Here is a 15,735-nt window from a genome sequence, read left to right as displayed (position 1 = left end):
AGAAAACAATATATTCCGTTAGTTTTTATAACTAAATATAATCCATATATACGTACAGTTTGACGAAGATCGTGTACAAGTATTCAATACAGCACCAATAGTTGCGTATAGCAAACATAAACGTATTGGAGATATGCTTAGTAGATCAAAGTTAAAGACTTTATTATCAAATTGACAGTTGGACCCCTGATAATGGCAGATCTGCCATAACTTGTCTGTACAGAGTACCATCTTTTACCCGGAATTAAAATGCAAGATAGTACATTGTACAAACTTTCTGTACAGAGTACTATCTTTTTACCCGGAAGTAAAAAACAAGATAGTACATTGTACAAACTTTCTGTACAGAGTACTATCTTTTTACCCGGAAGTAAAAACCAAGATAGTACATTGTACACAATTTCTGTACAGAGTACTATCTTTTTACCCGGAAGTAAAACAACAAGATAGTACATTGTACAAACTTTCTGTACAGAGTACTATCTTCTTACCCGGAAGTAAAACAACAAGATAGTACATTGTACAAACTTTCTGTACAGAGTACTATCTTTCAATCAGGAAGTAAAACAACAAGAAAGTATTATGTACAAACTTTCTGTACAGTACTATACAAAGTTTAAATAGTATTTTTGTCGGCTCACTTCGGCCATCGTACTATTCAATGTAAAAGAAATTCAATATTTTTACTGATAGGAGCACACACATGATTTAAGTATTCTTTCAATGACTTAATGATAACTGATGGATGTAATTGTTATGTTTTGTGCTCATCAATATCAAAGGCTGTTTATACAGCACCTTAAGTTTTCTGCTGTCTTATTTAACTCGTTTGATTACATTTCAAGGTATTCTAGTGAAAGTTTCTGACATCCAGCAGCTGTAATTGGTTTGCTTTCTGGTTGACCTTTGTTTTCTTTATTAACTAATTATGTGTATCCCAAAGAGGACATATAAGGTTAATATAACATTGTCAGGACACTTTATGTTGATGAATTTGGACTGATGGTGAACCTATGGAGATTTATTGGTGTAATCTGCATATTATTGCCTGCTTTCTTTGTGATCCTTATATTAATTAAATTGGGAGAACCAAAATAGAACCTATTTTGAATACCATGTCTAAGAGTCTGGCTTAGATGAAGACAATTGTTTTTGATGAATAATTGAAAGGATCTATGGAAGTAAGTTGATTTTGAGGTTTATTAGAGTAAAACATATGTCACTAAGCAACACATAAATTCTTCTACAAAGCATGTTTTGACATAATTTTGCTTCATGCATGTGTTTTTCAAAGAGGCTCTTTCATTAGTGGTTTCAATGCAGTCATTTATAAATCTGTAGAAATTTTTTCATGTACCGAGTCTTACTAAATACTGGTAGCGTTAGTATACCACAATGTCCATCCTTAAGTGCGATTTCATATCAACTTGACTTCTCTGAGAACACGGACCTGGCTGTGTTGTCTCTCCACTGCTATTCTTAATGCTATGTCTGGACAAAAAACTTGTTGCCCCTGCTGACCCCACTGTTATAGGAAGGCAATGTCCATATAGATATAAAGAATTCAAAGAATAATAGTTAATTTCCAAATATATTTGTCTTAGATAAGTTAAAGCTATGTTACCCTGTAAAAATTGGTGATATGGATGCTAAAATACGAACATAAATAAATTCTTGTTAAATTTCTAGTGGCAGGTATTTCATACATATTCACAAGAAAATAAAAAGTTTGTTGGCAATCTTTCTGTTTTCTCTTTTCTGTTGAAAGTATTACTCCTTAGCAAAATACAATAAAGTGTTTCTAATGATTTTATGTAAATTCTTCATATAATGCAGTCTAAAGTCTAGACTGAGCGTTACTTACAGTTTGGCTTCAGATATGACCACTAATCATTTGGTCATTTTAGTTGCCTAATTTTGATTTTTTGGGGTCATTGTCTCTGAGAAACATGAACGTTTAGCAGTAATACTGAAAATTTTGGGGTCATTGTCTCTGAGAAACATGAACGTTTAGCAGTAATACTGAAAAGTTAAAACTTTGTTGGTTGCATGTATTCTTTCACTTCTTTTATTATTATGTAGAATTGATATCAGTATCATTTCTTTGTAGTCAATACTTCCTTGTAATTTTCGCCCCTTTGAGATATAGATTCTTTTGGGGAATATATCAAATAATTTGTGATCTAAGGTTCAGATAATTCTCTTGGACAATAAAATACATTATTTCCAGAAAGCTGACCAATTTAAGCTTAAAGCTGTCTTGTTTCTGTCTTTCAAAAGACATTATGGATGAATCATTGTTCCAGCGTTATTCCCTTTTCATATTCGGTGTTTCATTGACAAGTTGCTTGATGTATGGCAGATTAACAAGGATTAAATCCTTTAATATACAATTTCTCTGCTTGACTTCGAGAATTATTACAAAATTATAGATTTGGCATTTTGCATTTATGGCTGTTTTCTATTGATAAAAATCTGTAGAAGCAAAGTAGAATGGTTCTTATGAAAAGAAAGACATAAACTAGTACTAAACATGAAATCTTAGGAATAAAACATAGGAAATAAATATTACAAACAGAAAATATGGATAAACATAATTCTTTGAATATCTGTTTTAATATGGAATATATTAAAGCTTTGATATGAGGATGTTTTTACCTGTAGACATTTATAATATTCATGATTGGACACTACAAATCATGTATACGTTCTTGTTCTTGTAATATCATGTTTTCTCATACAATTTTTATGATAAATAAAAATACGAGTGAACCAACACCTGAAGCGGTGATCGTGCGGTAGGGTAAAAACGAGTGGATACCGCTAGGTATTCACAGTCATCTTGAAAATAAAGAATGTGTCGACAATAAAGACAACAACACTCATGTTTTTACCGCATAGTTTCTGTACAGATATCTGTACGACACAATTTTTATGATAGTGTAGCTTACATTTTCAGAGTAAAGAATTCTTGGCATAAAACTAAAAATGTCAACCTTATCTATTTTTGTCTTTTTATGTGAATCCAGATTTCAAAATTTCAATATTTATTGTTTTGTATGGTAAATCATGGGAAAAGTCTCTTAAAATCTTGTAAGCACACATGATCTCAAAGCATTAACAATAGCTGTAATATGAAATTGATCAACTGAGAGTCATATATTTTGTCTCTAGAATAAAGGTATGAGTTGCCATGCTAGCTTTTCTAATAGCTACAGTAATAAACTTGCTGACCTTATTTTAATATTTCTAACAGACTAGTATATAAAATGAGTAGGTAAAAAAAAGAAGCCATATAACAAGAAGGGCATGTGGTATGATTGACAATGAGATGTCCAGTGGCGGATCCAGGGGGAAGGTCCCTTTAATATTTCTAACAGACTAGTATATAAAATGAGTAGGTAAAAAAAAGAAGCCATATAACAAGAAGGGCATGTGGTATGATTGACAATGAGATGTCCAGTGGCGGATCCAGGGGGAAGGTCCCCTTTTTTTGGCCGATCAATCCATTTGAATGGTAACATGTGGTTGGACCCCCTTCATCCTGGGTTGGGAACCCCTCTTTTTATACGACCGCAAAAATTTTAATTTTTTGGTCGTATATTGCTATCACGTTGGCGTCGTCGTCGTCGTCGTCGTCGTCGTCGTCGTCGTCGTCCGAATACTTTTAGTTTTCGCACTCTAACTTTAGGAAAAGTGAATAGAAATCAATGAAATTTTAACACAAGGTTTATGACCACAAAAGGAAGGTTGGGATTGATTTTGGGAGTTTTGGTCCCAACATTTTAGGAATTAGGGGCCAAAAAGGGCTCAAATAAGCATTTTCTTGGTTTTCGCACTATAACTTTAGTTTAAGTGAATAGAAATCTATGAAATTTTGACACAAGGTTTATGACCACAAAAGGAAGGTTGGGATTGATATTGGGAGTTTTGGTTCCAACAGTTTAGGAAATAAGGGCCAAAAAAGGGCCCAAATAAGCATTATTCTTGGTTTTCGCACAATAACTTTAGTATAATTAGTAAATAGAAATCAATGAAATTTTAACACAAGGTTTATGACCACAAAAGAAAGGTTGGGATTGATTTTTGGAGTTGAGGTCACAACAGTTTATGAATTAGGGGCCAAAAAGGGGCCCAAATAAGCATTATTTTTGGTTTTTGCACCATAACTTTAGTATAAGTAAATAGAAATCTATGAAATTTAAACACAAGGTTTATGACCATAAAATGAAGGTTGGGTTTGATTTTGGGAGTTTTGGTCCTAACAGTTTAGGAATAAGGGGCCCAAAGGGTCCAAAATTGAACTTTGTGTGATTTCATCAAAAATTGAATAATTGGGGTTCTTTGATATGCCGAATCTAACTATGTATGTAGATTCTTAATTTTTGGTCCCGTTTTCAAATTGGTCTACATTAAGGTCCAAAGGGTCCAAAATTAAACTTAGTTTGATTTTAACAAAAATTGAATCCTTGGGGTTCTTTGATATGCTGAATTTAAAAATGTACTTAGATTTTTAATTATTGGCCTAGTTTTCAAGTTGGTCCAAATGGGGGTCCAAAATTAAACTTTGTTTGATTTCATCAAAAATTGAATAAATGGGTTCTTTGATATGCTAAATCTAACTGTGTATGTAGATTCTTAATTTTTGGTCCAGTTTTCAAATTGGTCTACATTAAGGTCCAAAGGGTCCAAAATTAAACTAAGTTTGATTTTAACAAAAATTAAATTCTTGGGCTTATTTGATATGCTTTATCTAAATATGTACTTTGATTTTTGATTATGGGCCCAGTTTTCAAGTTGGTCCAAATCAGGATTCCATATCAAGTATTGTGCAATAGCAAGAAATTTTCAATTGCACAGTATTGCACAATAGCAAGAAATATCTAATTGCACAATATTGTGCAATAGCAATTAATTTTCAATTGGAGTTATCTTTCTTTGTATAGAATAGTAGTTGATAATATATGTTGGAAATTTGCCAGACATGACTATGATGTCATTTTCTATTTTTATTTGCCAATAACTTTATGTAAATAACTTCATTGGAAATTTGCCAATATAAAATGTTGCTGATGAAGCTTTTTTTCCTTATCTTATCTAAAATGTTTTTAGATAATGTATGGTGGACATTTGCCAGACATGACTATGATGTCATTTTCTATTTTTATTTGCCAATAACTTTATGTAAATAACTTCATTGGAAATTTGCCAATATAAAATGTTGCTGATGAAGTTTTTTTTATTGTTTTATACAATAAACAATGTATATTCACTTTTACTACCAACCAATCTTTACCATTCAGTGATAACAAGCACTTTATTTTACATTTTAAAATTTACGATGTATTTAAAAGAGTAGTTATTGTTGCAAACTCCATTAGAAATTTGAATTGATATCAGTTTTGGAAAAAGGGAAACGGGGATGTGAAAAAAAGGGGGGGGTTAAATTTTTCTCATTTCAGATTTCATAAATAAAAAGAAAATTTCTTCAAACATTTTTTTGAGAGGATTAATATTCAACAGCATAGTGAATTGCTCAAAGGCAAAAAAAAACTTTTAAGTTCATTAGGCCACATTTGTTCTGTGTCAGAAACCTATGCTATGTCATGATCAACTATCTAATTTTAGATTTAAAAAGTTTGAAGAAGAAATCTTTAATTGATTTGTAAAATCTTGACATTTGTTTTGTGTAAAAAAAACCCATGTAATGTCAAAAATTTGATCACAATCCAAATTCAGAGCTGTATCACGCTTGAATGTTTTGTCCATACTTGCCCCAACTGTTCAGGGTTCGACCTCTGCGGTCGTATAAAGCTGCACCCTGCGGAGCACCTGGTTTAAATGACTGGATCCGCCCCTGATGAGACAACTATCCACCACCGTTTTAGCTGTTTTGTGTAGGAACTTTTTCTAATCTATAATTCAACAAAACAGAATGTATTCACAAAATATGAAACAAGGATAATGTCAAGGTTAAGTCTATTTAAATTATAAAAACAAATTAGTATGTTAAATTGATCTACAATTCTTCAACAGACCATCTCTACATTAGCTTAAAATTGTGAAATCGTGTATGTGTTACTAGTAAAATTGAAGTATTGTTTGAAAAATGGGTGACAGGGATTCATCAAGTTCATGTTTATGTTTAATGTGCCAAAGAAAACACCAAGGGTATAAATCTACCATTGAAGTATGTAATGCGTCCCAGTGTTTTGTAGGTGGTCTACCTGTAATTAGGTTATTTTTACACCTGTCAGGTATCTTTGATCTGCCAATTAAGTTTCTGCTTGTAATTTCAATTTGTTTTGCAGTTATTTTATCTCCCTAAATGCAGCAATGATATGTTTATTCAATAAAGATTATGTAACAATTCTTTCCTTCAGCAAGAAAAGAGAAGAAATGTTCGTCCAATAAAGATTATGCAATAGTTCTTTTTCGTTCAGATAGAAAAGAGAAGAAATGTTTGTATGTAGGGAATACATGTAGACTAAGTACCGGTCTAGATAAATTTCCTATGATCCTTAAGGTCAAAACAGAACAAGTGTCTGACTGTGGTATGTAAACTCTTTTCTTTCATTCAGAAGTTAAAGTTGTTGACTGAATTGTCATCGATAAATAAAATCACATTTAAAAATGAGAGCAAATTTTGTTTATCTCAATGAATTACTATGTATTCTTCAATTACGTGTTTCAAACATACCATATTTTCTTTTGGTTTGATATGTGCCCTATTGCGGTTGAGTTGCTGTTTCATTGACTATACCTCAGATCGATTTCATACATTTTTGAAGTTTGATTAGTCTTTTATTCTGATACATTCATCTTCTAAAAATGGCAGTTTTTATCACTATTTTTGTTATCTCAAAGAAAGTGACTTTTCCATCTTGGTCTCACTTTTAAATTCAAAGACATGGACTTTTAACCTTCTTGTGGCAATCTTTCGGTCTTAGAGTTGTCATGGATACACATAATTTAAATGAAAAAGAATTAATTCTTCAACTTCTAAATCATTCCAGCATACTTTTATAAATTAGCTATGTTCCATGGGGCAGAAAATTTGGCATTGTACGAAAATCAAATAAAAATCTCTCTAACTTGTGTCAATAAATGTGGCATACTTCATTAAATGACCATGCAAATATAATTAGACCAAACATTGGAATCAATCAGCCTACTGACCAAAATGAGACAGCTGGCCCTCGGCTGTTTGATCTCTTCATTATCTTGCTCCTCCCTTTCATAAGTTTTCATACTCCTATTTGTAACTTGTTTATGGATACAATTTATTATTCATCACCAAATATGTTAACATCTGTTCTGGCTCCACAGCTTGTTATTTTGACATTTCTTCCTAGGTTATTGTTGTATATATTAATTTCTTCTTTTCTTCCTTATTGTTCATTGGTTACTTTTATGTCATTGTGTTTCATCTACCCTTTATTTGGTTATCTACTAATTATATTGATTATATAGAATATAACATGGACAATCCATATAATTAGATGTTACAGTTAGAAATATCATTGATTTTGAAATTCATATTGTACCCAGCCTATATTGTAAACAAATAATTTGAATTTGTCATAAAAAGTTATTAGTGTTTGTATTTGGGTTACTACTGACAGAATTTGAGAAATATTGGTTAGAATGTTCGTCAAGTACAAAGCAGATTTTAAAATCTTATCACATTTACATCAAGTAGTCCTGATATGCATGTAATACTTGCCACTAAACAGGGTATGTAATTTAAGTCCATAACTTATCAGAACAAAAGAGCCAGTCGTGAATGTGAGCTTTAAAAGCCTGAAATACCCATTTGAAATTGCAGAAATAACCATCATCAAGGAACAGATTATGGAGGTTGTTTATAAAATACAAACAAATTATTGTTTTAAAATATTTCTTGTCAAAAACTTGTGACAAATAGTTCAGTAGAAGTGTATCAAAAAATCTGTAGGTGACATTTCTTTAATTGTAAACCAACACACTCAATATAGCTTTTTAAAACTATTTTAATCATGCAACTCTATTATAGTTTTGCTGTTCTGTTTATAATAGCTATCTATTGATATATTGTTACAATTTACTAACAGATGTCCATAGGTCTAAAGATCACCAATAGTTGATATGTATTTGTCAAGGAAGTATAATTGGTCTGTCTACTAGAGACAATTTTCTGCTTAATGGTAAGCAATGAAACAGAGAAATTGTCCCATCTTACTGTATAAATCTTCATAGAAATGGGAGAAATTATATACAGAACAGATTCGTACAATTAAATGGCATAAGGAATATGTGATACAACTTTTTTCCTAGAATCTTCTGATTAAATGCTTTTTTGAGTTCTTTTTTGTGTTTATGTTCATGCATCTTGGAAATTATACAGAACAGAATCATGCAATTAAATAGCATAAGGAATATGTGATTCAACTTTTTTCCTAGAATCTACTGATTAAATGCTTTGGGGCTATTTTTTGTGTTAACTTTCATGCATCTTGGAATCAGTTTTCTTTCGTTAGACAGTCAAGCAATGAATGATCTTTAACACTACGTTAACAAATACTGATAGTTATTCAATACACAATTTAAAACTTCAAATGCAATTTCTTTAAATTTCACATATTTTAACTTTCCTCAGACAAGTTTTTTAGGTTCACAGCTCAAGCTTTATTGTATTGTTGTGTAAGTGGTTCATGTTTTCTATTAATGAGGACCTTTTGATCTTCGTAACGTGTGACAGGTGTTTTATAACCAGGTAAAAGTGAAATGATATATATTTTCTTTTCATTCATGCAATGAATAACTTCTTATTGGGTATATCAGAAATTTTATTTATTAAATTAACACATACCCTTTACATAAATAAAGTCAAATGATATCTTGTACTGTCATGACTGTTGGTAATTGAAAAGTAGCTCCATGCAAGATTTCCCCCTCTCATTGTGTGTGCAAAATTTACATAGTGTTCACTGTACCTGGATCTAATTGAAGAAGCTGAACTACTTATTAACTCGATAACTGAAATATTTTACATTACAAGAAGTTTTGACATTTCAAATCAAGAGTTCATTTTTAGTAATGATCAATTCAGGTATTTACAAATGCCTCAAATTTTTTTCCAGCAGACTTTTTCCTGTTAAAATAGCAATAGAGGAACAAACATGTTATTGTTATTAAAAGAAATAAGATAACAAAAGATCCTGTGAATAAAATCATCATAGATATCAGGATTGAAATTTTGTAATTGTGCCAGACACGTGTTTCTGTTTCGTCTACAAAAGACTTGTCAGTGACGCTTGAATCAAAATAAGTTGAAAAAACCAAATAAAATACAAAGTTGAAGACTAAATAAAATATTTGTACTGTTATGGCTTCATTTTAGGTAAACAACACAACTGTAAGGTATACTTTATTTTTTTTTTTTTTTTATAAAGTTTTTGATATTTATTAGATGTAATTACATGATTAGAGCAACAGTTCTGCATCATTTTATCAAATTATTTTTTTTCATATATTTCAAACATTGAAAAAGCAACTTTTAATACCAATTTCATTTCATGATAGGTTTTTTTTTGTAGTTTTATTGTTGTTTGTGTATATTCATGTAAATATAAAAATAAGAAGAAGCCCTTATTACTATTGTCCTTGTTATATAAATGGTCATAATCTATTTATGAACTCTATATAAGATGGGCAAACAGCAGGACCAGGCATACAGAGCTGTTTACAGGCAATTTGGCCTTCAGTTTCACTTGGATTTTAGTGACAGTTAAGATTTATTATATAGCTTAAAAGCTTTATCCATATTTAGTTCATCGTATCACGGTTTTCACAAATGTTAACTGAGTAAAATTACCATTAATTCCATATTAAACTTTGAAATGCAAATGTGACCAATCTTACAGAGATCAGAATGGTTAATCACATTTTTATTACTTCATAAGCAATGAAGTCCAACAATATATTTTTAATTCAAATATATCTATTTAAAACTATGATTTATAAATCTACCTCATTTCAAAACTTGATGATTAAGCATAATTTTTTTATTTGCAGGATTTGAATAGTTCTTTTTTGCTGGATATTTTGTGGTGAATTAAATAAAGAAAATATTTGAACAGAACATTATGTGGTAATTTATGTAAACTAGAGCATATATCATTAAAATTTCTACAATTTAAATAACTGACAATGTTAAATTTCTGTGACCTATTGAAGACAAGATAGATTTTAAAATTATCCTATAAAATATATAATGATGGTGTCATGTGGTTTTCCCCTAAAACCCAACATAAAATCATGAACATAAAATAAAGATATAAACTTTCCATCAGTTAATCTAACTACTGTTATTGTATAATACTAACTTGACTCTAACAATAAGTATCTCTGAATACAATACAAACTTTAAACTATTACTTTAAACATATTTTGTGAACAAAGTGGTCAATTTGTAATAATTATCCCCACTGATGTTTTGGGGGAGGGTTCAGGTATTGTACTACCTGTATTCAGGTAACATCAAAGACTAGAGCTACAGGTATCACTGATTGTACGTCTTTGTGATTTATGTGGACTATTGACACGTTTCCAATGGGACATTAGTTCTTATTTCCATTGATCATGAAACAGTTACTTTATTTACCTTAATTATCTATTTATGTCTCCTTTAAACACTTTAACACCTCCAAAGATAAAACATTTTCTCTAGATGGCCACTGATACTGGGAAGGAATTCTCCTGATATTGATAGCTTTTTGTAAGTACAATGTGTTACAAAATAACCATATATAATTAGTGATGTTACATTTTCCAAAATGTATTTATAAAAAATGAACTTCTTTATGTGCTTGTTTCAAGGCAGGAGGCTTCATTCAGACTGAGTGATCATCTTTGGTTGCTGTCTGTCATACAAAAAAGAAGATGTGGTGTGATTGCCAATGTGACAGTTCTTCACAAGTGACCAAATGACACAGAAATCACGTCTCTGAGGATTGTTTTTCCTTTTGAATTTGTTCACATTTTGTTATGTCTGGGCCTTTTTTTAGCTGAGTATCAGATAGTGGGTACATGGTGAATGATAAAACTTTACCAAATAGTTGCTTAAATCATGATGATGGATAGTTGTGGGAAATCCAACAACATTATATTTTAGACATGATTCCCTACAATTTAAACTTTCCTCCATCATTATCAAGAAGTTAGTGACTGTGTCCTTCTGATTAAAAGTACAAAACATATTTTTTTCTTGGCTACACCTTGGAGTGCATATCTTACATCAAGGATGTGAATATGAATACATAATTCAGATTTAACCTTGTAGTATTCTATCTGTCCACATATGTACCTTGGAACTATGGTACAGATTATGTAAGCGATTATATCAACAAGTTTAGAAATTATTGAAATGTACCATTGAATTTAAATAAGAATATAACTGTCTTTATAATTGAAGATATATGCAGTTGTCAACAAATTTACCATTGAATGAATAAGAATACTACTGTCTTTATGAATTGAAGATATATGCAGTTGTCAACATTTAAGGCAATAACATTGTATATAAGAGAAAAATGTTGTCTTTTGATACTTTTTGTGGTTGACTTCAGTGTCTTATTGACATATACCTTAGGTCCCTTTTATTCTTTGGTTTACTAACTACAAATGCCAAAAGGCAATGTTTTTAAATATATTTTTTATATTTTTTTTAAGTTGATGTCAGATTGTAATCATTTGGGTTTTTTTTATTATCAGAGTGCATGGTACTTATATTTTTTATTCCATAAAAGTCTCATGGATTCTTTTACATGTAATTACTCCACTAAAGTTTGGGTGGCCCCACTGTTTAATGAACCAATGCATTTTGTGCACATTGAGTTAATTGAATTTCATGGTAACTCTGTTAAAGTTAACATACTACCTGTAGGGATTTACATTAAATTTAACAATATTTTATAGCATCCCTGTTATTTTTCTCTAAATTATGGGAAGAAATGAAAAAAAAAGATCAAATAAATAAAATATTTGATGAATTAGGATCATAAATTACGGCGACATAGGTTAAACTTGTCAAAATTGATAGTAATATATTACCTATGTGGAAGAAGAAAAAAACTGAAGGTTAAAGACTTAGTAAGGTTTAAATGCACTGTCATACACTGATGATTACAATTTATGATAGACTTTTATAACTTCCATAATAGCATTATGTAAGAAATCTGTCTTAAGAAATGTTATTGTAAAGCACATAATTTTTTATGAGTATTTTTTTTTTTTTGTAATATAGACATGCCACCATTTGATTTTTACTTATGCATGAAAAGGTAAGAAAATTTAGAAATGGAAATAGGTTTTAAAAAAGCAAAGAACTCTGAAATTAATGTTTTTATTAAAATGTCCAAAAAAACTAGAGCGCTGATTATTGAAGGCAAAAAAGATTTTTACCAAATGAATATCCTGAAAATGGTCATTTTATGTTATAAGATTTAAATGGTTCCTGGAGTTGGTTAGAGTGTGGCTATTGGTATCAATGTCATTGAATTTGTAAGGATGACTTCAGTCCTGTGCTACCATTAGTTTCAAGTTTTTTAACCAAATGCCTGATCATTTTATATATAAGCACTATATATATAAGCACTCTGCAATAAAGTCACACAGAGACACAGTGGTATAAACGCTGTAAAAAGTGATTCCTACATCAAGTAATTCAATTTGATTTTAAATAGTTGTTTTCCTTGCATATAACATGCCATTATATTTTTTGCTTCACCCCACTCCATACTTATAAATTGTAATATTTGATTATCTTCACTTGTTCTCAATCCCAATATTTAATATCAGTTTCAGATTGATTATACTGCATAGATATTACATTAGAATAATGGATTTTACTGCAGCTTTTGTATTACGTTTTTATGTTTTGTCATGAAGAATTATTGTTGAACACTTTATTCGATTCAATTGTCTATGTTGCATAATTTTAATAACAGTATATGTATTGTATTTTACTATGGACCTCATCTTTAATTATAGATACATACCAGATATGAATCGACTTCCTCCAAAATTTTATTGGAGTTGTCATATTTCAGTGTTTAATTTCGATACAAAAAGATGGCAAAATATTTGTGTTTTTTTTTGTTGATATATTGCTGTTTTATTCAGTGATGCAAAATATTTGTTTTTTCATGAATAGGTTTTTGTTGTTTCATTCAGTTGTGCTTTGAAAACTTGACCACACCAATGACCACACCCTATTTCCTGCTATGGGTATGATACAGATGCAATGAATATACTGATCACAATTTGCTGTACACAATTGTTCTTGGCAATCTAAAACACATATTCTTTTGTATTTTGTGATGTGATAGCAGTAATATATATGGTGTGAGTTTTAAGACTATCCCAGAAAATAGTTTCTATCTCTATATGCTTTCAAGAACTTCTCAAGTTATAGAGAGTTCTAAAGTAAATTTATAATGTTAGTTTCAAATCCAACCTTCTTAACATGAAGGTTGTCAACTCTACAAGTAACTTTGCATAACCATCATGGTGATGTGCTCGCGTTTGTGAGTTCAAAAGATACAAGAGCAATCGTAAATTTGATAGTTTAGTTTAAACATATTTATTTATAGTGGATTGGGAAACAAGTTTTGCATTTTATATTAATCCCTTTCCACTTTGCGGGTGTGAGTGCTGCCTTGTAGCGGCATTAGCCTACTCTTTTTCGAAGTCTACAAGGGTGTCTTTAACGTGCAAGAGATATGGCTCTCTCTTAACACGGGTCAGCCATTTATCGTCCCCTTCCAACGGACTATCATCATTTCCTCAAGACCATACTCCCAGATGGTGTCAAGGGAGAGCCAAAAATTGATTTCCTGAAATTTTTCATCCCAAATGGGAATCGAACCAGGAACCTTTGTGTTAGTAGTAAATTTAATTAGAATTGTTTGTCTAATACCATTTGTTTTGGTGGAAGAATATACTCAGCGCTCTCAATGCATTTTGGTCATTTGAATTGCTTAGTTGCTGTCTCATTGATTTATATCTCACTTTCTTTTATTGGTATTATATGATTTGCTTTACCAGACTGATAAATTTCTACAAAGATCAACAGATTATAATACTTTAGTCGATGGAATCCAAATTAGGAAAATATTTCCTACAATTTATCATGTCTGTATGCATAGTTTTACACAACCAGAATTTCTCAGAAATTTATTGAATTCATTAATATTCAGTATCTTACAGTTGAGGAGGTATATCCATTAGCAGAATTAAATATCCTTTTATTCTGCAATCTTATTAGATGGTATATTTAGAAGTGATGAAGCTCTCTCTACAGACCATGTGCACAGATGAGTAAACTATAGTAAAATCAATAGTAGTCCGTCTCTTCTGGGATTCATGGCATGGATTCTACTTCAAAACTTTTCTCCATCATTGCATAAATATTTAAGAATATTAAAATATTTATAAATAACTTTAATGATTTCCATATTATTTTGAATATTCAATGTATCTATAACATTCTTTCTATTAATTGTTAACCTCAAAAAATGTGAATAATTAGGAGTGGGTGAGAAATCACTTTGGATATCTGTCTTTTTGTTGAGCCGAGCATTTAAAAAAAAAAAAAAAATGAAACACATTATAATTGTAGAACCAGTACACTAATTGAAGAACCAAGCTTAAAATTGTATATGCCAGACATGGATTTGTCTACTGTACAAAAGAATCACCAGTGACTCTCTAATCAGAAAAGGCAAAGGACCATTTAAAGTAGGAAGTTGATAAGCATCAAGGAACCGAAATTAAATCCAGCCAAAGTAATATATACCAAGTTTAGAAAGTCCTTAGTATTTCGAAAAATTCAAAGATATGACATAGACGCAACAACTGACACTGAGTTTCATAAACTAATACACTAAGGCTTAAAATACTAAAATTACTAAATGACTAATTTTCCTGGCACATGGATAAATCAGCATTACGTACCTTGTACCTTGTCTTAATTAAAGTTGTTTATTTTAGGTATATCTCAACTTAATTTCTGTGTCATTTTGGTCTCTTGTGGAGAGTTGTCTCATTGGCAATCATACCACATCTTCTTTTTTATAGTTAATCCAGTTTCTAATCTCTGAATGATGTACTCTTAAGAATTCTAACCTTGTTTTCTTTTATTAATTTGCTTATTTATAAAAAGCTTCTCTGTAAATCTCATGTTGTATATTTTGAATTATTCATTTTGGCATGGTGTCTACAGATAAATATTTCTCTCTATTTTTGACAACTTGCTTTATTGATATTACTGAGATCCAATATATATAATATAAACAAAAATGATGATGTTTCTGTAAAAATATTTGTAAATAGACAAACGAAAGACAGAACTCATTTAATCCTGGCTTTGTTAATTACTAACCACTTAAGAGTAAACCAGTATAAAGATCACTTGCTCTGGTACTTGTTTTGATAGATGTTCTAGTAAACTGATGCTAAACTCTTATAACTTCCTGTTTCTGAGGGATTACTTCATTAAAATACTTTCTTTGAAGTAGGATTGTTTTAACATTTAATGTAATATTCCACATTATTACCATGAAAGTGTGAAGCTATGTCTGTCATTGAGGGTATCATAACCCATACCATGCCTCATTTATTGGCCTTTAAACCTCTCATTTCTTTTTGAAGGGATAATGATGCACAGCATTGTTTAGAAACATTGGAATTTGA

General features: G+C 30.6%; 1 protein-coding gene across 9 annotated transcripts in view; it reads left to right on the top strand.

Moving 5' to 3' along the window:
- The window catches only part of LOC143068172 (axotactin-like), a 108,216-nt gene that overhangs the window by 14,019 nt on the left and 78,462 nt on the right, over window positions 1-15,735 (top strand). For 2 of the 9 annotated variants that reach the window (XM_076242032.1, XM_076242042.1), the window contains one exon: window positions 10,057-10,132. The exons of the other annotated variants lie outside the window; for them this stretch is intronic. The gene's annotated coding sequence lies outside the window, so the exon portion shown is untranslated. The remainder of the gene's footprint in view (window positions 1-10,056; window positions 10,133-15,735) is intronic. 9 annotated transcript variants of the gene reach the window in all.

Source organism: Mytilus galloprovincialis, chromosome 1, assembly GCF_965363235.1.
Source record: "Mytilus galloprovincialis chromosome 1, xbMytGall1.hap1.1, whole genome shotgun sequence".
NCBI classification, from domain to species: domain Eukaryota; kingdom Metazoa; phylum Mollusca; class Bivalvia; order Mytilida; family Mytilidae; genus Mytilus; species Mytilus galloprovincialis.
This window is presented reverse-complemented; position numbering and strand designations above follow the sequence as displayed.